This window comes from Bos taurus, chromosome 3, assembly GCF_002263795.3.
Source record: "Bos taurus isolate L1 Dominette 01449 registration number 42190680 breed Hereford chromosome 3, ARS-UCD2.0, whole genome shotgun sequence".
Lineage (NCBI taxonomy): Eukaryota > Metazoa > Chordata > Mammalia > Artiodactyla > Bovidae > Bos > Bos taurus.
The window spans coordinates 48,900,791-48,924,216 of record NC_037330.1 but is presented as its reverse complement, the minus strand read 5'-3'; the positions used below and the strand labels follow the sequence as shown (position 1 = coordinate 48,924,216).

At 44.6% G+C, this 23,426-nt stretch overlaps 1 long non-coding RNA gene across 2 annotated transcripts in view; it reads left to right on the top strand.

Moving 5' to 3' along the window:
* The window catches only part of LOC132344873 (uncharacterized), a 50,721-nt gene extending 30,215 nt beyond the window's left edge, over positions 1-20,506 (top strand). For both annotated transcript variants that reach the window (XR_009493913.1, XR_009493914.1), the window contains exons 3-4: positions 17,770-17,953; positions 20,302-20,506. This is a non-coding gene — a long non-coding RNA (uncharacterized lncRNA). The remainder of the gene's footprint in view (positions 1-17,769; positions 17,954-20,301) is intronic.
* The last annotated feature ends 2,920 nt before the right edge of the window (positions 20,507-23,426 follow it).

Here is a 23,426-nt window from a genome sequence, read left to right as displayed (position 1 = left end):
TCACCAACTCCCGGAGTTTACTCAAACTCATGTCCAACTGAGTTGGTGATGCCATCCAAGCATTGTGAAAAAGTGATGGGCCAGAGCACACACTAGGGTCTTTTATGACCTTAGGATTAAATTTGACATGAACCATAGGACTGTAGAAAAAAAAAAAAAAAAAAGATGACCTGGGTTTAAATCTTGGATTTGTTAGTTATTTCTTTCTGAGCATAGGCAAGCCACTTCATTTCTCAAAGTTTCAGTAATTCCATTTTTCAAAGAAGAAATAGGATCAGGTGTCCTACATGGCTACTTCTACTACTTTGGCTCTCACTTTCTAGAGTTCTGTCTCACTGGGATCCTGCCTAACATAAATCTGTTTTTGAGCTTGATTTTAGCACAAGGCTACTCTTCCTGGCAAGATGGAAGGAGAGACTTACATAAATGTGGGAAAAGTTTGTAGGAGAAAATTAAACCTATAGTTCACTCAGAACATTTTCAAATGAACTTTTAAAGGAAAAAAGTCTGCATTCTTATTCGGTCACTTGATGGTGTTATTCATGAATAACTTACATATGGTAGGGAAGAATACACTTTAGCAGTTTAGACAAAGAGATATCTATTATGGATTATTAATCCTTAAGAGATTGACTAGGTATTCATAATAAACGCAGATTTAAGAGGAAAAACAATTTGCCCAGTGTCAAAGATGCAGTGGCCACATGTTTATACGTTTCGATGTAGGAACCAGTTTTGTTCACTTCTCTATTCTTAACACCTAACAGCGCAAAGTAGATATTCAAGGGACATAATACTCCTCACACTCCAGTAGAATTCCCTTCATGTCACCAGCTTAAAAAGAGAGACAAAACCACAACCACATTTTAATGCTGATATTGTCCCCTAAATTGTTGGAGAACTAGTTTTCATTATTTTCAGTAAATTCAGTGGAAGTTGTCTTTACTTTGGAGTTAGCAATTTAAGTCTCTGGCTCTCTCAGGCCTGGCAGTGCCTCTGAGTTCAGCCTTATTTGGCCTCACTGTCAGTCTTCGTGGGCAGCTTCCACGTACAAGAGCAGTGGACGTAGCAGAGGCAGATGCTCAAGCTGCAGGTCAGGGTGGGATTCAAGTTCCAGCTCTGTAACTCATAACTGTGTAATTTCTGCAAGGCACTAACCTCTCTAAGCCCAGTTTCCTCATCTGTAAAAAGGGGAAGGCTCTATTACCTACCTCATAGACTAATTGTGAAGATTAATTTTGAAAGCAAATTAAAGTACACAGTGACTGGCACAACAAGTTAAAAGCACAGAAAGTGTTGGCTTAAAGAACTGACAGTCATGGGTAGGAAGAAGAACTCTCTATATCTTTTATGCTTTCAGGGTCTACACAGAACATTATTGTTATTATTATATTTTTAGATTTCTTTTAAATATTATAGCTATCCTAAGGATTATCATCATGAAACCTAACTGTCCAGTGATGAATGAATAGATAAAGAAGTAGTGGCATATGCACACACACACACACACAGCCTAAAAAATTAGGAAATCCTTCCATTTGCAACAACATGGATGGAACTTGACGGCATTATGCCAAGAGAGGTAAGTCTGACAAAGACAAATACTATATGATCTCAAACTCACAGAATCATGGAAAGAGATGTCAGACTCTTGTGATTACCTGACGTGGAGAGTGGAGGGCGAATTGGAGGAAGGTGGTCATAAGGTGCAAACTTCCAATTGTAAGATCGCTAAGTACTAAGGATGTACTGTACAACACGATGACTACAGCGAACACTGCTGTGAGATACATAGGAAAGAGTTCTCATAACAAGGAGAAACTTTTTTCTCCTTCTTTTCTTTTTATTGAATCTATATAGGGAGATAATGGTGATTATAGCCATGAAATTAAAAAACGCTTACTCCTTGGAAGGAAAGTTATCACCAACCTAGATAGCATATTAAAAAGCAGAGACATTACTTTGCCAACAAAGGTCCATCTAGTCATGGCTATGGTTTCTGTAGTGGTCACGTATGGATGTGAGAGTTGGACTGTGAAGAAGGCTGAGCACCGAAGAATTGATGCTTTTGAACTGTGGTGTTGGAGAAGACTCTTGAGAGTCCCTTGGACTGCAAGGAGATCCAACCAGTCCATTCTAAAGGAGATCAGTTCTGGGTGTTTATTGGAAGGAATGATGCTAAAGCTGAAACTCCAATACTTTGGCCACCTCATGCTAAGAGTTGACTCATTGGAAAAGACTCTGATGCTGGGAGGGATTGGGGGCAGGAGGAGAAGAGGACGATAGAGGATGAGATGGCTGGATGGCATCACCAACTCGATGGACATGAGTTTGAGTGAACTCCGGGAGTTGGTGATGGACAGAGAGGCCTGGCATGCTGTGATTCATGGGGTCACAAAGAGTCAGACATGACTGTGCGACTGAACTGAACTGAATGTTAGCTGAATCTATGGTGGTAATCATTTCACAATATATGTAAATCTAACCATCATGCTGAATACCTTAAACTTACATAGTGATGTATGTAAATAATTTCTCAACAAAACTGGAAAAATGTTATCATCATCGTATTTTTGTACATCAAGCCTTTCCATGAACTTTATCAGGAGACTGATGCTCTTGAACCATAGAATAGGTACTCGTTCAATCTGAGAAATCAGTAATTTGTTTTCCAGATGTCCTTTTAGAAACCACCATCACATTACTGGAATGGGAAATTACAAAGTTTGGGCAAAAAAAACAAGTAAAAAAGCGTATGCAGTAAAGAAAGGCAGAAAAAAGAAAAAATATAATAAAAGCCTTAATTCTTTAAAAGCATCTCATACATTTACATTTATAAACAGTAGCATATTCTTTATGAAATAATGCTTTAAAACTTTGAGGATATACATGTAATTTCTTCAAAGCCTTGGCAAGAAATGAAACATAAATAAGTTCTTGATACTAATATAAATATTTTAAAAATCTTTCTAATGAATCTAAACACTACACTTCCTTGTATTTTCGCAGTCTCCTCCCTCAAATGATTACTCTTGTTTTCTTTAGATCCCAAAGTCACTTGGAAATTATGTACTGGTGATCAGAGAGTAAATTCCAAGAGTTACCTGACTAAAGTATTTAGGAATATATTAAATCACTGCACCCAGACAGACATAAACATTGTGGAAATAAGCTAGCTTTACCTCAAGTTATAGTAAATGAGGTGCGCAGAGAACAGTGAGTTCCCCAAAGAAATCTTCCGCAGGTTAACTGTCGTGTTTCTGAACAAGAGAGAAAAATGTGAGCTGAATGCTAAGGAAGGTTTTGGTCAAATTTATATTGAAAATAGAAAGGTAAATCTATCTCATTAAGCCCCATTGCTTGTTGAATCAAATACACATCTCACGATCTCACTTTCTCTTGAGAGTTTTGGGGTGTGGGAAGTGGCCAGATAGCCTCACTTGTTGAGACACTGGAGACTGAAGTCATAATAACCTTGGGTGGAGCAAGGCATCCCAGCTGCTCCAAGATGTCTGCAGAGGGTTTTCCAGTGACCAGATGGCTTCTCTGAAGTTTCCACACACGTGCAACTTCCTGTGTCTGTTGGAGCAGACCCAAGGGTCCCCTTCATTCTCTGAAATTCCAAATCTCCTCCTTGTAACAGTTATGTTCTCAGAAGCATGACTCACTTTTTTCTCCTGAGACTAGGGGCTGGACGGGGGAAGCAAAACAGAACAAAGCTAGAGATCTAAGCAAGTAAAGTGGTCCCTCTATTATTTTTGTCTATGTTGGCATCAAAATCCTGACTTGTCTCTCTCAAATGTGTGATTACTTTTTTAGAACTTTACCAAATCAACAACAACCATTGGTTCAGAGTATATGGCCCAAATACCCATCAGTAATACACTGAATTCTCCGGGGCGTGTTCCCCACAGTGGAGTGCATTACTGGGGTTGGAAGGAACAGTTCCCACTAGTGCATCACTGTGGTTACTCTCAAACATGGGAGTGAGTGAAGGCAGACAGACACTAAAGGGGAACTCTATGTGCTACCTTTTACAGAAAACAGAAAACCAATCAGTTTGGGATTGCCCTTCATAAAGGAAGTCTACCTGGGTCTTCTGGGTAGTTAGTGATAACCTGGTTTTCTTTGTTCAAAATGCTGGTTACAGAACTATGTTCTTTGTAAAAATTCATCAACCTGTACATTGATAATATGCACCCTTTTTATAATATATGCTTCATTTAATTAAAAAGCAAGCTCTTAAAAAAATGACATATGGAAAGTGAATCTGAATTCATTGGCCAAATTCTTTTCTGCATCCAGTCCAACACCCCCCACTTAAGCTTTCACCCTTTCTGCATTTACAGCTTATATGGAGAGAAAGCCCTTTAGGGCTTCTTAGGTGGCTCAGTGGTAAAGAATCAGCCTTCCAATGCAGCAGATGCAAGAGACGTGAGCTTGATCCCTGGGTGAGGAAGATCCCTTGGAGAAGGAAATGGCAACCCACTCCAGTATTCTTTCCTGGAGAACCCCATAGACAGAGGAGCCTAGTGGGCTACAGTCCCAAGGGGCTGTAAAGAGTCAGACACAGCTGAGTGACTGAGCACACCCAAGCCCTTCAAGACTTTTCAAAATTTTCCATGATGACATCTATGGCAAACACAATCAAGTGTTCATGATTCTTAAAGGCCTAATGATTTATAGCTTTTTATATCAGGAATTTTAGACACTGTTGACAGACAAATTATTATGAACCTTGTTATGAGGTTATGAACCTTTACAGGTACTCTTGCCGGGGTCATGTGGGCTATCAGCTAAACTACTTTTGTTCACAAAGATTTCAGGAAGGCATGGATTCTTTTGGGCAAGATGGCAGTGGTGATTACCAGCTGGCATGGGTTTTATATACTTTACTGTGATCTGAAATTTCTCATAGTCACCTAATCTTAGAGGGTGGCTGAAAAAACTCAGATGCAAGGATGCTGGGACACAGCCCTCAAAAATGCCTCTCGAGCACTGAAGTGCTAGCAGTTCTTTAAGTGTTCTAGTTGTTCTTTATTTTTATACTGATTGGTTGATGATGAAAGTTTTCCCATGGATTTTTAATAAGAATGCAAATAAATTAATTGAATCACCTAGATATTTTCAATGAAAGAACAAAACTGGTTTAATTGGTTTATCTTATGATAGTAATGATGTGGGAATATGGATATATTTTGAGCTTATCAGAAGGAATATCATGAGGTGGTGGAGTCATAAAAAATGTTAAAATGAGGTTAGTTGTGTATTTTTTCATTAAAAATTACATTTAAAAGGAAAATTGAATCCATGTTTTCATTTATTAATATTAAAAGTTATTTAAATATAATTTGAGATACTATTTGACATCCAAGAAACTTAAAGCTGGAAAGAATTGCTGTGGTTGGTTAGTTGCTAAGTTGTGTCCAACTCTTTTGCGACCCCATGGATCATAGTCTGTCAGGCTCCTCTGTCCATGGGATTTCCCAGGCAAGAATACTGGAGTAGGTTGCCATTTTCTGCTCCAGGGGGGATTTTCTTGACCCAGGAATTGAACCCACATTTCCTGCATTGGCAGGTGGGTTCTCTACCCCTGAGCCACCAGGGAAACCCAAAGTTGGAAAGAATGCCTTCTCAAAATTCTTTCAAATAAGAAACTATATTTTGCTATTCGTGTGGGGGATCACTGTGATGTCAGGAACTCTCGGTACCCCCAACACTAATGATCCATTACCACTTACTGATTCCCTCCTTTGCTAAGAAGCATGTGCTGCTGCGATTGATTAGAGTGATACAGGAATCTTTTGATTTTTGCCTTCAGTTCCTGAAATAGCTTCAAAATTACAAGCATGAAATTGATATGTTATTCATAACAAACTCCTTTCAACCACATCTGAGTTTATGTTAATGGGGTGAATTTTGGAAAGCCTCTAGATGATCACAGGATAAGAGCTGGTTTCTAAGAGAACCAACCACACAGTTAGAGGGTTGGAATATTCAGTTCCTCCCCTCCCACTTCTGGGGAAGAGAGAGGGGCTGGAGGTTGACTTAATTGCTAATGACTAATAATTTAATCAATTGGACCTTGGAATGAAGCCTCCATAAAAACCCAAGAGGGCATAGTTTGGAGAGTTTCCTGTCCATAGAGACTCTGGGAGGGTAGGGCACCTGGAGAGGGCTTGGAAGCTTCCTGCCTCCTTCCCACACCTTGCCCTAGGCATCTCTTTCATCTGGCTGTTCTGGAGTTACACCCTTTTATTGTTTAGTAGCTAAGTCATGTCCAACTCTTGTGACCCCATGAACTGTAGCCAGCCAGTCTCCTCTGTCCATAGGATTCTTCAGGAAAAAATACTGGAGTGGGCTGCCATTTCCTTCTCCAGGGGATCTTCCTGACCAAGGAATCAAACCCGGGTCTCCTGCATTTCAGGCAGATTCTTTACCGACTGAGCTACAAGAGAAGACTATATCCTATAGTACACTGTTAATACAGTAGGTAAATTGTTTTCCTGAGTTCTGTGACCAGCTCTAGGATATGACTGAACCCAAAGAGGGGGGCCATGGGAACCTCCACAGTGTGAGAAAATAGAAAAAAAGATATATATTGGCTTCTGTCCTGGGTTCCTCGCACAGAGTTCCTAAAACCCTTTTGATTTCTTAAGTGAGAAAAACATTAGGGACCTCTTTTGATCCCATATTTTGTCTTTGATCCCAGTTCCTAACACAGAGCTCTTAAATCCTTTGGAATTTCCTGGGTGAGAGGAACATTTTTTTTTCAAATGAGGTGATTCTTGGTGGGCTTCTGGATGGGGGCTGGTCATCAGAAAGACCAACTGATGATTAGAAGCTTGGAATTTTCAGCTCTACCCCCCATTCTCCAGAGAGGGGAGAGAGACTAAAAACAGAGTTAATAATCAAGCATGCCTATGGGATGAGGCTTCCACAAAAATCCCAAATGTACAAGGGTTGGAGAGCTTCTGGGGTGAACACACGGAGGTGCCGGGAGAGTGGGGTGCCCAGAGAAGATATGGAAGTGCCACAGCCTTTCCCACATAACTTGTTCTATGAACATTCCATCTGGATGTTCATCTGTACCCTTTATGAATGTATCCTTTTCCAATAAACTGGTAAGCAGTAAGTAAACTGTTTTCTTGAATTCTGAGCCACTCTAGCAAATTACTTGAGCCCAAAGAGGGGGTCATGGGAGCCTCTGATTTGTAGCTTATTGGTCACAAACACAGGTAACAATCTGGACTTGCAATTGGCATTTGAAGTCGGGGACTGAGCCCTTCATGTGTGTGATCTAATGTTATCTCTAGGTAGAGAGTGTCAGAATTGAATACATTGTAGAGGACACCCACTGATGCCTGAAAATCTCTTGGTATGGGAGAAAAACTCACACACATTTGGTGACCAGAGGGGAAGTGCTCTGAGTGTCAGAAGTGAAGTACTGAAAGCAGAGTTTTGAGAGGAGAAACATAGGAGCTTTTCTCCTTTGTGAAGCACAAAGAGCCCCTTTATGGGGTCAGAATGAGGAGCATGAGAGCATAACTTTTACAGGGAGGCTAGGACTTACAGCCCCTAATGGTGATTTTTCTAAAAGAACAAACTGCCACAGTCAAACCTTCCTTTAAGCATAGATGAAGTCATCTGATGAGAGTGTGGGGCGTGTGGGAGTGAGAGAAGGGGCAAGATGGTAAGAGACCCAGCTGTCTGGGGATGGGTGAAGTTCTCCTTCATCTGGACCCTTAGCTTTGACAGTTTCTCTCCCTTGACCCTAGCCCAGAGCTCTTCTTATTTCTCCCAAGTTCCTTGGATCCAAAGTAGAGCTGAGGCCCAAAGTAGAGCTGTAGGACCAAGGCTTTTGCACCAAAGGCTGAGACACTCTAGACACGCTAACCTTTTAGTTCTGTGTGACTGTGCCTCACTTAGGTTCGGTCTTCTCCAAAGACCGGCAATTCACTGAACACTGAAAGCACTTCACAATTTGTTCATGTCTGTACCCTTGAATGTGAAAGTTTTCATGCAAAATGAAATAATCACCCGGATGCTTGCCTACTATCCAATACAGACTGCTGAAAACTGGTGCTATGTTATTCAGCCAGAACTGAAGGGTTGTCTACATTAAACACCAGAAAACTGGGGTCATCTGCTGAAGGGTCTGCCTTAGCCATATCTGATACACAAGATCGTTTTTCTATCTCCCTCCCCAAGGCTGTCCTCCAGCCACAGGAAATGGCCTTGGATAAGTTGCTAACCCAAGGTCATATATATAGTCTGTTCACCAACCTCGGACATGACCTAGCTCAAGATGATGGGCTCACCCAGGAGTTTCAGCTAAAAATATCTAGAGGACGAGTTAACATCAGGAGCAAAACCCAGAAGGGCACATTCAGAAGCAGATGAAGCTGGCACCACGCAGGGTCCATGGTCTTGGCATCCAAAGTTAAGGGGAGTAGAGGGTGGGGAGGTGTGGTAACACCCAAAGCATGAGCCAGGAGACAAAAATAAGACTGAACAGAGGACGAGAACATGATAGAGGTAGAAGAGCAGGAGAAGAGTAGTTGAGAACATTCCATAAATATTCTTTTTCAGGGCTATTGTGCAATTCTCTTCTTTTGATTTGACCTGGATAAATATCTATGTCTTGCACCCCAAACTGGAAAAGTCAGAGTAGACGTCCAACTCTCTCCCCCACCCTTCCTTTCTTCCAGTGACTGGCATGGGCAGGGGCGGGTAAGGGCAGGGATGAGGATCTCAGGTTATTCTTGTAATGGATACTCATGCTAATAGGGTTTGCTAACTCATCAGTGACCCTACAAATCTTCCAAGCCTCACACTGATTCCATCCCTGAATTATAGGGCTCAATAATTACACTCCACTCTCCTTATCTCTGGTTCTCTTAGCAGTTTGTACACAGGGTTCTCCTTCCTACTGAGAAAGGACTAATGGGCACTTCTAAGTGGTTGCTTCCCATGTTTTTTTCTCCCTGGGATTTTTAAGAAAGGAGAGGAGGGAATTCCTCAAGAAGGCATTTTGGATTTTCAGACTATAGGAGACGGAAACTAGAAAAGGCTCATCACCCCATGACACAGACTAGTCTTTGATTTGTATATCAGGCTGTTGGACATTATTAAAAAAAATAAAAGGTTCAGGTAGCAGCTGTGAACTGTAGGGCAGTTTCAGCTCATCTGGTGCTTACTGATCAGAGTGTTATCCATGAGGGACAGTCCCAGCTGAATGGGTGTAAATTCTGCCCCTGTGCAGGGGGAGTGGAGAGCCATGCCTGCTGAGGGCAGGACCCTGTTACTACCGGACATGTCCCAGTGGGATCGGCATACTTCTGTCTTCAAGGAGGGGTTTTGCTGGACAATTGAGTGATTTACGGAATTTTTTTCATTTAGAAGTTCACTGAAAGTTGATTTCTTCAGTTAGTTGCCCTTAGGATGAGTCCTCTAATTGTAAACTTGCATTATGAAATGAATTTAAAACAAGCCAGGCTACTCTAACTGCTTTTTTCAATGTTTTCCTCCTTGCATTTGAAGCAACTGACCCAGGAAATCATGTTTTCTTAAAATGTTGTAACTCATTCCTTTTAATCTTATGGAAAATCGGACAGTTACAGGCTCACCCCTTAGTGTTCTCAACTTTCAAAAGCAGTTGGAATCCAGGCTGTGGGCTGATAGAGTGACCGGTGTTTGCCCTCCCCAGCGTGGAGGGGCCCTGACAGTTCTGGGACGCCAGCTCAGTGGGAACAATCCAGAAACTCCGAGCTCACAGCCCAGGGCAGGTGCCCGCAGGCGCTCTGACTCATCTCCTTCAGCCCCACTTCGGAATGGCTTAGGAGCCTTCGAGTCCGAGGGCAGCGCAGCACTGGGCCGGGACTCAGACTTGAAAAGAGGATTCCAGCACTCTCCCTGCCAAGCCTGAAACAAAGGCCCATTTGTAGAGCTTCTCTTTAGTCACAGTGCTGTTCCGGAATAATCTGCTTCATGAAAAGGGTGGGCAGGAACCCTAAGTTGCAGCTCCCGTCCCCCCACCCCCATCTCCCAGCCCTTCTTTTATCCCGCGGTAATTCCTATCAGAGGAATGTCCCCAGTTTACCTCAGGATAGAACCCCCTTCAGCAAAAACTGTCAAAATAATCCTCACAAATGAAAGCTCAGACTGGCACCGAGGCATTTGGCATTCCTTCCCTGGTGGGAACCGGGGGCCTTGGCGTGATGGCCCCAAGGATGAATTAGCGGCGTCGCTAAGCAACCATCTCTAAACCCAGCCCAGGACCAGCAAGAGGAGAAAAACCAAGGCTGCTTGTTTCCCATTTCTGCTCGTTACCAGTCCTGGGTTTGTCTGAGCAGATCGCTTACATAACTATGTCCTCGGGCTTGCTCTGGCCCTAATGGTGTCTTGGTGACAGAGCAGCCAAGCTCCGCGGTGGCCTTAAAGCAGGCGGGTGCACTTCCTGCAGCCCAGTGAGCTGTTGAGGGCTGCAGAGCAGTACCATGGCCCACCATGTAATATAGTATCATCTTTAAGCCACAGCACCCAGTAAGAAGGTATTAGCTCTGCTTTACAGATAATAGATCCCAAGAGGTGAAGCGACTGGACTAAGATCACACAGAACCAGCTGCTCAGTCTGGGGTGCGGGGCCCATTCCTCCCTGTCCACTGCAGGCGGTGGACTTCAGCCCCACTGTCAGGGAGGAACAGACTGTGTTTATTAACAGACTAAATATTTGCCGATTGAAAGATCCTGTTGAGTTTATCAGCCAGTCATGATTTGATTATCTTTCTGGCCACAGGGGTTTAATATTTATCCACATACTTATGCTCATCGAGTGTATATGGAACAAGTTGAGGCTACCCTGCTTGACACGGAAGGGATGAAGTCAGGTCTCCATGGTGGGTAAGGAGAGAATTACCCTCTCACCTCCTCTCAACACACCGTCCCCAGTCCACCAGGCAACAATAATCCGTGGGCACTATATCTTGTGTTTCTGCCCTTCTTTGTCTGCCTGAAAAGTGGTCCTCATCATCTGGGACTCTTCTCAGTGAAGCCTTCACAATTCTTCTGGGTAGAAGACTAAAAGCCCCTCTGATCCTCACCTCGCTGCTCTCTGAACAATCTGGGTGCTGTGGTGGGCGCTACGATACATCACCCCAGTCCCTCGAATCCCAGGGCTTGTTGCCCCATCTGCTGGATGAGCTGTCAGTAGACCCTGTCCAGCTCCCCAGTGTTTGCCCCAGCTGCCCAAGTCATGCCCCTTTCTGGTGGCCAGATGGTTGATCAGTGCAGATTGTGAAGTAATCTCCGTCTAACTCTGAAGGGCCTTTTAGCACCAGAGCGCCCGTGGGTCACTGACACCATCACCAGGCATGCATTGCCACTGGGCCTCTCCTCTGCCCACTCTGCTTCCTCTCCTGCCCTTCCACAGATGAGACTCCAGGGGCACCCTTCACGCTCAGCTCTGTCTCAGAGTCTGCTGAGGGGTGGGGGTGGGATGAACAGCTGCCAATTCTCCCTTAGACGCTGTCTGTACAGGAGTGTCTTGCCCTTTCTTTTTTTGTTTTTCTTTTGTGTGTCCTCATTCATATCACATTGTACTAGAAGCCTATTATACAGAGTGAAGTAAGCCAGAAAGAAAAACACCAATACAGTATACTAACGCATATTTATGGAATTTAGAAAGATGGTAACGATAACCCTGTAAGCGAGACAGCAAAAGAGACACTGATGTATAGAACAGTCTTTTGGACTCTGTGGGAGAGGGAGAGGGTGGGATGATTTGGGAGAATGGCATTGAAACGTGTATAATATCATATATGAAACAAATCGCCAGTCCAGGTTCAATGCATGATACTGGATGTTTGGGGTGGGTGCACTGGGATGACCCAGAGGGATGGTTCGGGGAGGGAGGATGGAGGGGGGTTCAGGATGGGGAACACGTGTATACCTGTGGCAAATTCATGTTGATGTATGGCAAAACCAATACAATATTGTAAAGTAATTAACCTCCAATTAAAATAAATAAATTTATATTAAAAAATAAAATAAACAGAATATGTAGAATATTAGACCATGATGAATGACATAAGGAGCAAAGTTAGGATGTGATGTAGAAATTAAAATTGCAGCCTGAGCTAATTAATATAGGGTAGGAGAGTATATTAATTAGCTCAGGCTGCGATTAGAAAATACCAGAAACTGGGTGGCTTAAACAACAGAAATGCATTTTCTTACAGTACTGGAGCCAGCAGTCTGGATTAGCAGCATGGTCAGGGTTTGGTGAGGGCTCTCTTTCTGGCTTGCAGATGGCTGCCTTCTTTCTGTGTTCTCATGTGGTAGGGAAAGCGCTCTGATGTCTCTACCTCTACTTATAAGGGGACCAGCTCTGTCAAATCAGAGCTCTACTCTCATAATTTCACTTATCCTTAATCACCTCCTTAAAGACCCTCCCTCCAGTGTAGTCACATCACCATATGAATTTTGAGGGATCACAGTTCAGTCCAACATAGTTCAGTCCATTGCAGGGATTTACGGAAGTTCTGCCTGAAAAGATAGCTTTCAAGGGCGTATCTGAAGTATGCAGCAGAATGATCCAGGGATTATGTGGGAGAGGATAATTCAAGGAAGAGCAAAGTGTAAGAGCAAAGATCCGGAGGCAGGACATGCTGGGCGGCTGTAATGGATGAGAGGAAGAGAAGCAAGAAGTGGGATGAGAGGCAACAGGGAGGTCAGAGTATATTCAGCTGTTAGGCCATTATAAAGATGCTGGGTTTATTATGAGCAAGATGGGAAGCTGTGGGAGCAAATATGTAACAAGATGTGATTAAGTTTTAATGAAATTCCCATGATTACTAAACTGAGGATGGATTGAAGGGGGAACGTTGGGAAGCAGGGAGACAGCTAGAAAGCTAGTAAAATGTTCTAGAGATTACAATGACTTGCCCTTTAGATCTGAGCTTCTCAAAGGCAGGAGCCGAACCTTATTTATTAATATTTCCATCAACACTTAACCCAGCACCTAACCCAGGCCCAGGCATTCAGTAGGTGCTCAAGAGATGTTTGTGGCATGAATGAATTCACGTGAAAGCCATTATGAGACAAGAGGAACTGAGAGGCTGGTTGCCAGTGGGTGTGACATTATGTCTATGTCTTCCGTTTATCACTGTCCACCTAGAAGAGTGTGTGTTCCTGTTATCCCCTCCAGCAACTCCACTGTCCAAACTGGGACTTGAGTGGACTCCTTCCTCTTCCCCCAAACTCTGTGTATATAATCTTTCTGGACTGAAAGCTGGCTTTGGGATGTGGTCTTTCAGGGGCTACTAAAGTAAGGGAAGAAGCAGCCAGGACCAGAAGCTGTGTCAGCAGCCCAGACAAGGTGTGGCTAGAGCTGGTTATCCCAGAGCAACCCCGTGCTTGGTAGATCTCACCATTTGTATTTTTTTTTCTCTTACTTGATTTATATTTATTTTAATCTTTGTAATTAAAAAAAAAAAAAACAAACCCTGTTTCAGGTGTGATGAACATGTTGTTCACACCTGGTCAGGTAAGTCCTGGGAAGCCCTGGTGGTGATGGCCGTAGTGCCAGCCCATTTGAAAGACTGATAGAGTTGGGGCAGAGTTAGCCATGAAGGTGAGGAACCTGGGAGGAACAGCAATTCCTTTCCAGGATCTTTCCTTGAAGGCAGCTCAGAGGCAAGGGTTCCCACCTCCATGACACCCAACAGAGTAAGGAAGAATGAGCAGTCCTCCAAGGTGAAACACTCTCATAAGCTTGACATGAGGAACCCCAGTGGGTGCTTTGAAGCTCCACAGGTCTCAAGTCATAACCCTTCGTGATCTCAGGAATACTATGTCTGGGCCAGCTTCAACCAGCTGTAGAGGCCCCTTGCTGGACCTCCTTGTGGATTAGAAGAAACTGGCCCAAAGAAAAAATCGCCAGAGTCTTGTCCCCTCACAGAGGATCTGCCTCCTCCCCTAGTTGGCCAGGCACATCACCTGTGTCCTCTGAAGCTCAAAGTGGCTCCCTCTGATGTGACACCTGAGGCCTTCCTCAGAAGGGCAGGTCTCTCCAACTTCTTGCAGGGCATCTGTGTTTGTGTGAATATCAATGTATCAACAGGAGTAGCCTGTGTCTTACACAGCAGACTCATAAAGTAATCAAAATGCATTTTTATTTGTAGTCTGTCTGCATTCTGTATGATCTGTTTACTATTGCTAACCCTTCCTGCCCCTGGAGAACTCCAGCAGGCCCCAAGAACATGTTACTTATTCTTAATAATGGACAATCCTAGAGTCATTTTAGGCAGTATCGACTTGACTCAGCAACAAGCATGTCCGGTCCAGGAGAGCAGTCAAAAACTCTGCACTTGATAAGATGTCAAACCCTGTCTCCTTCCCCAGTAGGCCTTTGCGGCCTGGCAGGCAGCCATGGGGATCTGGGCGTTGGTCTGTTGATTTCTCTCTTAGAGCTCTAAGAATTGCAAATATATCTGAAACATATTTACTGCAGAAAACGTTTATTTCTATGAAATTCACTGAAAATATGGTGCACAAAAATGAAAAAGAATAAAATGTTGCACTGAATACCATGAAGGCGATATGTCACATCAATATTTTAATTCCTTGCCAACAATTTGAGAATTTTGGAGGCTTACTGGGTAAAAGAAGACTTTATTTTCATTTTAATAGAATAAAAGACTTTAAGCTTATGGGGGAACTTTTTAAATTTTTTCATTGTTTAGCAGCAACTTTGGACAGATTTTAAAAAAATATTGTGCTAGAACTTAGGTTTGGAAGAGTAGTGGGCATGTGTGGTAACCCCTCATTAATCTGGGGTCATCAGGGGACAAGACATTTCAGAGAAATCATATACTCAATTACTTAAGTCCTATCCTTTGAAAAATTCAGTGCCTACGTTAAACATTTTTGATGGGAAGATTCTCTTGACTTCCTTGTATACTCACTGCTTTCTGAAACACGAGTGCAATGGAAATTGGGTCCCATTTGCCCATAAGAGCATTATGAAAATCAGTTATGGGGTCATTCTGAATTTGCCCTCGAGGCTACTGGAGTGTTTTGGTGTCTGCCCCTGCCCTCAATGGGCTTGTAGCTGTGGTCCAGTAAGCCCCAGTGTCATTTCCTGGACAAGAGCCTGGGGATGTTCTGTTAACTCTAAAGTGTGGCACCCTGTCTGGCAGTGGCAGTGGGGTCTCTGCCCAGAGAGAGCCAGGCTTACTTAGGCTTGCTCTCATGACTCCTAAAGTGAAGTCGCTCAGTCGTGTCCGACTCTTTGCGACCCCATGGTCTGCAGCCTACCATGCTCCTCCGTCCATGGGATTTTCTAGGCAAGAGTACTGGAGTGGGTTGCCATTTCCTTCTCCAGGGGATCTTCCTGACCCAGGGGTCGAACCTGGGTCTCCCGCATTGTAGGCAGATGCTTTACCACCTGCGCCACCAGGGAAGTCTCTTTACTCCTACTTGCTTGTAATATGATATCAAAAGAAAGAAAGTGAAGTTGTTCAGTCGTGTCCAACTCTTTGTGACCCCGTGGACTGTAGCCCTCCAGGCTCCTCTGTCCATGGGATTTTCCAGCCAAGAATACTGGAGTTGGTTGCTGTTTCCTTCTCCAGGGGATCTTCCCAACCCAGGAACTGAACACAGGTCTATAGGCAGACTCTTGACCATCTGAGCCACCAGGAAACCTATGGTCAAAAGTGATTGAAACTCAAACTGCAGTCTTCATCTCTCTTTATGGTCTCAGCTTTGGGTTTCCCACTGTCAAAAGGTAGTTAGAATATCCAGGGTTAAGGATTGAACCCTGTTGTAAGCCATAAGGTGCTGTGTCATGTTTGCTGGTTTAACTAAAAAAATGCCTTCTGAGGCTCACATCCCACCTTTAGCAGATATTTAATCAGAAGTAAGTTTTGAAGAGGAGTTGTTTACAGGAAGGGATAATTCTGGTAGATATAGGAGGAGTGTTCGAAGGAGAAGGGGTCTCCCCAAATTTCCTCCTGTGAAGCTTAGTGTGATGGATGAGAATTGGGGCTCAACAGCATACACAAATTTCTCTTCATCAGGACACAAAGAAGGGGATGAGCACCCAAAAATCTCTCTGAAGTTACACTGGTTTACCGTTTCCATCTCCCTGACATTGTTCAGGGGTTAAGTGTCTATTATTTCAGCATAACTATTCCTTTAAGAGGGCTTCCCTCCTGGCTCAGACAATAAAGAATCTGCCTGCAATGCAGGAGACCTGCATCTATCCCTAGGTCGGGAAGATCCCTTGGAGAAGGGAATGGCTACTCACTCCATTCTTGCCTGGAGAATCCCATGGACAGAGGAGCCTGGCAGGCTACAAGGTCATGGGGTCACAAAGAGTCAGACATGACTGGGCAACTAAGCACTTTCCTTGAAGAGCTCCTGGCACCTCTGGAAAGCAGGCTGTGGGCTGCTGCAACACTAAGTACGTCTGAGCCATAATAGGGTGACCTCTGACCCTAATCCTAGCCACCGCTTGGAATTATGGGCTCCCACTGGTGCAGAGAGGGTGGAGTGGAGGGACCAGTCAAGTTCACCAGATGGCAGATAGGCCTAGGGAGCTGTCAGATTGGGGCTTGTTACATAAACTGGGATCCTGCTCAAAGCTCAGAGCCCATCAGATTCCCCCATTTTGCACAACCCCTGTAATGGTAGCCACACCCTCAGTGCATAAGTTTAGTTGAGACCATGGACCAGCCAAAGGGAACAAGGAGAGGCCAAACCCACTGAAGAATTCTTCATTTTAATAAGGGGGAGGATTTTGTGTGTGGGGGTGGGGGGTGGGGGGTGTTAGAGGCTCCCAGGATTTCAGACTAGGATCCTGCAAGATTTTGTCAGGTCAGACTGTTCTAACATGTAATTAAAATGCTGTTTTAATGCTATTATAAAATGAAATTTTAGTTTGGACACATCTTTAGAAAAACTCAGCCTCCTTTTCCATAAAAGTTGACGAAACAGTTTATAGAGGAAATGCACAGGCATCCAGAGAATTGAATCAATATACGTAAACTATGGAAGCGATTCTGCAAGCTGAGTTGAGGGAAGGGTGGAGGTTAGTAATAAATCTTTGTCTTGAAGTTATAGTAAAAGTAAACATAGTAAATTAAATAGCCTGTGGGTTTTATGAAGCTGAATCATAAAAAAATAAACACAAAATCCTGTGGTTTGGGCTACACAAAGATAAGCAATTGGGAATCTGTTTTTTTTTTTTAATATAAAAGCCTCTTTCCTGTTATGGATAAAGAGTTTATCAAGGAATTGGTGTCAGTGTGTTTCTGCTCTCTATTCTTATATTTCCCCCTTTCCCCTATAATTGCCTACTACACAGGATATGAGAATTGAAAGAGACACTGTGAGTCACTAAGTTTGATACATAAGGAAAACTAAACAAATGTAGTTAAATTCAAATCTGAAGAGAGCTTTTCTGCTGCCTCCTCCTTTCTTCTCCTTTTTCCACCCCCCTCTGCTTTGTTGGGTCTTTTTTTTTTCTGGCTGTGCTGTGTCTTCGTTGCTGGGCCTTGGCTTTCCCTAGTTACAGTGCCTGTGTTTCTTGCTGCAGTGGCTTCTCTTGTGGAGCGAAAGCTCTAGGAAGGCGAACAGGCTTCAGCAGTTGCAGCTCACAGGCTCTAAAGCGCAGACTCAGTAGTTTGGCCCATGGTCTTTAGTTGCTCCTCTGCATGTGGCATCTTCCCAGACCAGGGATCTAACCTGTGTTCTCTGCATTGGCAGGTGGATTTTTATCACTGTACCCACCAGGGAAGTCCTGCTTTGTTGGTTCTCATTGAGAATTGTGTGCTCTGAGCAGCTGTTGATGCGGCCCTGCTCTCCAGGGACTGTATTTATTCATTTACCCAACCAATATTTATTGAGCTCCTACTATGTGCCAAGCTCTCTTCAAGATCCTGGAGACAGTGTAAGTAAGAAAAAGTCCTTGTTTCACTCATCAAGTGATGAATAAATCTTTGGTATAATTTTGAGTACTATTAAATGCTATGAAGAAAGACAAGGAAACCAATGAGACAGAGAACAACAGGTGGGAGTTGGGGTCTATTTCATGGGGGAAGATCAGGGAAGCCTCTTTGGAGAAGGTGGCATTTGAGCAGAGGCCTGAGAGGTAAGAAGTAAACCCAGAGGAGGATCTGGGCAAAGTGCATGGCTGAGACAGAAGAAACAGCCTGTGCAAAGACCCTGAGGTGGGAAACAAGCTTGACGTGATCTTTGGAAAACAAAGCCCAGTGTGGCTGGAACACAGCGAGCTGAATTTTTCAGCATCTTCCACACACTATATTTCCCACATAAAGCAATGAATGCATGTAGTAAGTATAGAGTTGAGAATTGTATGTATAATTGCAAAGATCAATCAAGATTGCACATATAAATCTCCCAGCTTAGTGCCTAGTACATTATGTTGTTGTTTAGTTGCTAAGTTATGTCTGACTCTTTGTGACCCCATGGACTGTAGCCTGCCAGGCTCCTCTGTCCATGGGATTTCCCAGGCAAAAATACTGGAGGGGGTTGCTACTTCATTCTCCTGGGGATCTTCTTGACCCATAGATCAAACCCGTGTCTCCTGCACTGGCAGGAGGATTCTTTACCACTGATCCACCAGGGAAGCCCCCTAGTGCATTTTAAGTTTTAGTAAATGTAAGCTATAATCATTATCTTTATCACTTGGGCAGCTCAATGTTCCTGCCTAACCAATGCACATAACTAGGACTCCACAGGAGAAAACAGGAGACCTAGGATGCTGTGGGTAGCTGCTCTGCACCCTCAGGCCTTAGGTCCAAGTCCTGTTTGTGGTCTGGTTACTTATGTGCCCTAAGGCAATTTCCCTACTTGTCTTGGATGTGTGAGCCATGTAATTCCTTCTTCAAAAGTTATAAAGATGAGACTCCAGCCAATAATTTGACATGAGAAGAGGCTATTTTCTCATCCTCAGGCTTGGTAAAGATTCCTGCCATAAGCCAGTCATTATAGAAATGACTCAGCCTTTCTCTCGCGTGTTAATAAGATTTTACTGGTTTTGGTCCTGACTCAAACTGGCTTGGAGTGATGAGATCACGGATGCTGTACCCGTGTGTCATCATGTAACTGCTTACTTGACTACCCAGATGAGCGTAAGGCCACTGCAACCTGTCACCTTCCCTCCAGGTCTGCTACGGTCCTTGCCCAACGCACACAAAGGGTACCTACCTGTTCCCTCCATCCTCATCTGCCAGGAAGCGGGGATGCAGTTCTCTTTCCTCTCTAAGGGCCAATCAGGCTGTGAAAGAGGGTTAGTGAGCTGAACTCAAAGTAAGGCATCTGAGCTCTCTTTGCACCCTAATATCAACAATGCTTGGTGTCTTTTTGGGAGACCTCACTGTGAGAACTGATCCAGGCCCAGGTCTCAAATTAAACCTTTTGTTAGGGTTACGAGGGGGACCCTCTGGTCTCTTTTGGTTAAAATTATCCTGGTAGTTTAGAAGCAAACCAGAATCCATTTATTTATTTGACAGACATTACGGATCACTGGGTACCCAGTGCCCCAGCAGGGCTTAGGCACCAAGGACAGAGACACAGAAGACAGTCTCTAATGCCTCAAGGTCTAGTGTAAGGAGACCGATGAGAAAATAAACAGTTGTAGATTAGCGTGATTGGTATTGTAACAGATCCTTGGGTGCTACAGAGGCCTTTGGGGGTACCTGGCCCACACTGATAGTCAAGAAAGACTTTCTAAAGGATGGAATGCTTAAATGACTCTGGAAGGATGCATAGGTGTCATATAATCAGGAAAGGTCCAGGAAGAGGGCAGAGGGATGTTCCTAGAGATGAAACAGCCTGAAAAGCCAGCTAGCCGTGACCACAAACATCTATTTTCTCCTTCTTTCTGGGTACACAGTTCGACTATACCACCCAGTCCCCCTTACAGGTGAGTGTGGCCCTGTGACTGAGTTCTGGCCAGAGGCAGGTGTGCAGAGGTGATGGGGGGGCCCTGCACAGGGTCCTCTCCTGTGCGCCCTTCCCTTCGCCTTCCCAGTTCAGCTACTCAGGAGCAGGGAGGAGTTAGGCCCCAAAGTGCCCTGTGTGCGGCTTGAGGGAAGTCCAGAGTTAAGGGGCAGGTAATAAGCACAGGGAAGCAATCACATTTAGCTTTTAGAATAATGGAGCTAGGGTGGTATTTGTAACAAGGTTGAACTTAACCTGAGGAAAACAGCCACGCAAAATCCTCTACCCTTTGGAGTTTTCACCACCCAACCACCATCCTTTTGTGATCCACAGGTGAAACTTCAAATGACCATCACCCTCAAATATTCTGAGATAGACCCATCTTCATCCTTCCTCAAGGCTCCTGTAAGATTCAGGATGACTCCCTTGTTCACCTGCCTGTATGAAGCCCCAGGTCCCTTCCCTTTATTTGATATTCCTCCTTAATGAACATTCTCCCTGTTGCAATAGACTGAATAAAAGCATCTCCTTCAGTGTCTGAGGTGTTTTGTCTTTTGCATGAACACAACAGCACTGGACTAGGAGTCAGAACCTTCTATTTGAGAGTAGACTGCTGCTGCTGCTAAGTCTCTTCAGTCGAGTCCGACTCTGTGCGACCCCGTAGACAGCAGCCCACTAGACTCCTCTGTCCCTGGGATTCTCCAGGCAAGAACACTGGAGTGGGTTGCCATTTCCTTCTCCAATGCATGAAAGTGAAAAGTGAAAGGGAAGTCGCCCAGTCGTGCCTGACTCTTAGCGACCCCATGGACTGCAGCCCACCAGGCTCCTCCGTCCATGGGACTTTCCAGGCAAGAGTACTGGCACCTGTTTTATTTTTCTTCAACAACTTTTATTATATACTGATTTATTTGTCATCAGTCATCCATGGGAATATAAACACCTTGAGCAAAGAGCTTGTCTTTTTAAAATTTTGTTTCTTTATTTTTAGTTGAAGGATTGGTTTCTGCCATACATCAACATGGCTTAGCCATAGTTATACATATATCCCCTCTCTCTTGAGCCTCCTTCCCACCTCACACCCAATCCCACCCCTCTAGGTTGTCACAGAGTCTTCTTGACCACTGTATCCCTGAGGGTCTGCAACAGATCCTGGCCCATAGCAGGCACTCAAGAATCAGGACAAATTGTGGCGCGACAACCCCCAGCCCGCCTGAGACATCTGCCATTCCCCCCTGGTTCCCTTGCCTTTCTCTGTCCTCTTTGCCTTCCTCCCTGCTTCTCTGTGTGTCTCTCTGTCTCCTCTGCTCCAGTCACTCTCCTCTCTGCCTGCCTCCCTCCTCTTCCTCTTTTTGGAATCTCTTTCCTATTCTCTCCCTTCCTCTTGCTTCCCTCGGTTTCTTCCGTGGGTCTTGGACCTAGCAGGTCCCTCTTATCCATTCAGCCCTTACCTTCTGCTTGGATGTTTATTGGGGAGGATGTAGGGCCCAGGGAGAGAGCTCCAGATAAGAAGGACTGAGCCAATGACATCTGTGGATCTGTCAGATGGGTACAGCTCTAACTTTGGACACGCATTTGGTCAAGGGATCCTTGAAAGTAAAGATTCACTTGGAGTTGGTCGAGTCGGCATTTTGGAAACAATCAAGTAGATCTGAAGCCTTGCTCCAAGTGGGGAGACGAGAGCTGGGGAGGGAGAAAACCAGACCAGAGCCCTGCCTTCCAGAACTTCCTGGTCTCATTAGCCAAGGACGTAAGGGGCATACAAGGTCTTCTAGGAAGTAGTAGGGGAACAAAGATAGGCAGAAGGAGAGGTGCAGGCAGAGAGCTCTAGAAGGGATCAGTCATTGTTAACTTTGGGGCGAGCGGTCTGTGTGTGAACAGTAGCAGCCAGATAGAAGAGGAGATCCAGGCTCCAGCTGCAAAAGGGGAAAGCAGTTCATCTGTGACGCAGGCCACCAGGGCCACCGGGGCCGTGCTTGGCTGGGGAGCCTCTCCTGTCAAACCCTGTCCTGGCTCCCTCCCTGTCTCCACCAGGACTGAGGGAAGAGCCTGATTCAAAGCCTGCAGGTCCCCCAGAGCACAGAACTGGAGCTGAAAATCTTGATGAGTAAAACCTGCAGCATCTCACCACTTGCCCTGCTGCTTGGGAAATCATTCATATTAGCATGCGAGGTTCTGGGAGCTGAGTGGGAGGCAGGAGCCAACTGAGGCTTGGAGAGAAATAAGACGGTTCTTTTGTGCCCCTGAGGACACCCCAGGCAGATGCTGATCTATCAGCATTTATACTGAATGCAACACAGAATTCCTTTTGTGACTGCTTTTATAAATAGAATGGGCCAGACTCTTTCTGGGAAATGCCTGGGTGATTCACGTGACCTTCTAAGATAGGTGCTTGTAGTTCTGTAACACTGGAGGGGCAGAGAAGGGAGAGGCTCTTTTCCTGAGCCCTGGCATTTAGAAGTGTGGTTTAGAGAAGAAAAAAAGGAGAGTGGCAGTAATGAGTAAAGTAGTAAATGTTTCCCCAAGAGGATGATTCTTGGAGCAAAAAAGGATCTGAGAGCGGAAGGGGCTGGCAGAGAGGGGTGCACGGGTGTTTGCTGGAGCACCTCCCGAGTTCCTTCAGGAAGAAAGCTCCTACTTCATGGTCCTGATGACTTCTGTCCCTTCTCCCCAACAACTCGGCACAGCATACCCACCTACATGGAGTTTCGTTCAGGTGTATGTGTGTGTGTGTGGGGCGGGGGGGGGGGGGGGCGGTGCGTGCTCAGCCGTGTCGGAATCTGCAACCCCATGGACTGTAGCTCACCAGGCTCCTCTGTCCATGGAATTCTCCAGGCAAGAACACTGGAGTAAGTTGCCATTTCCTCCTTCAGGGGATCTTCCCGACCCAGGGATCAAACCCACGTCTCCGGTGTCTTCTGCATTGGCAGACAGATTCTTTACCACTGAGCCACCTTTGTTCAGGTAGTCATACTTAATTGAAGACTCGTTTGTTGAGTCATCTGTTCCTTATCAGTGACGGTCTCGCTACTCATACCTCACTACTGGTGCTGACTCACGGTTGTCTCCAAAGCTGCAGTCTTTGGACCTTGGGAAGATAATTTTATAACAGCACAGATGCTGCCTGGCCTGTGTGCTCTGAGGGTCACAACAGCATCTGAAACCGAAGCTCAAGGCCCAGGCTTATGAATATTTAGGGCAAAGTCCCTGATTCCTTTTCTGGATCTTCCTTCCCCATTAATCAGGATATTTAGAAAATGTGTAAATAGCCATGCAAAAAAGATTAACTCGATTTACTTCTGTCTCTATAAACATACAGTATTTTCCAGGTTCCACATTTCAATATTAAGATATCTTCAGCTACTGAAATTTCAGCAGCAATAAGGCAACACAATGAGGGCAGGAGGCAGGGGAGAGAGAAGGAATCAATATTTCTAGTATTTCGTGACTCAGCACTGTGC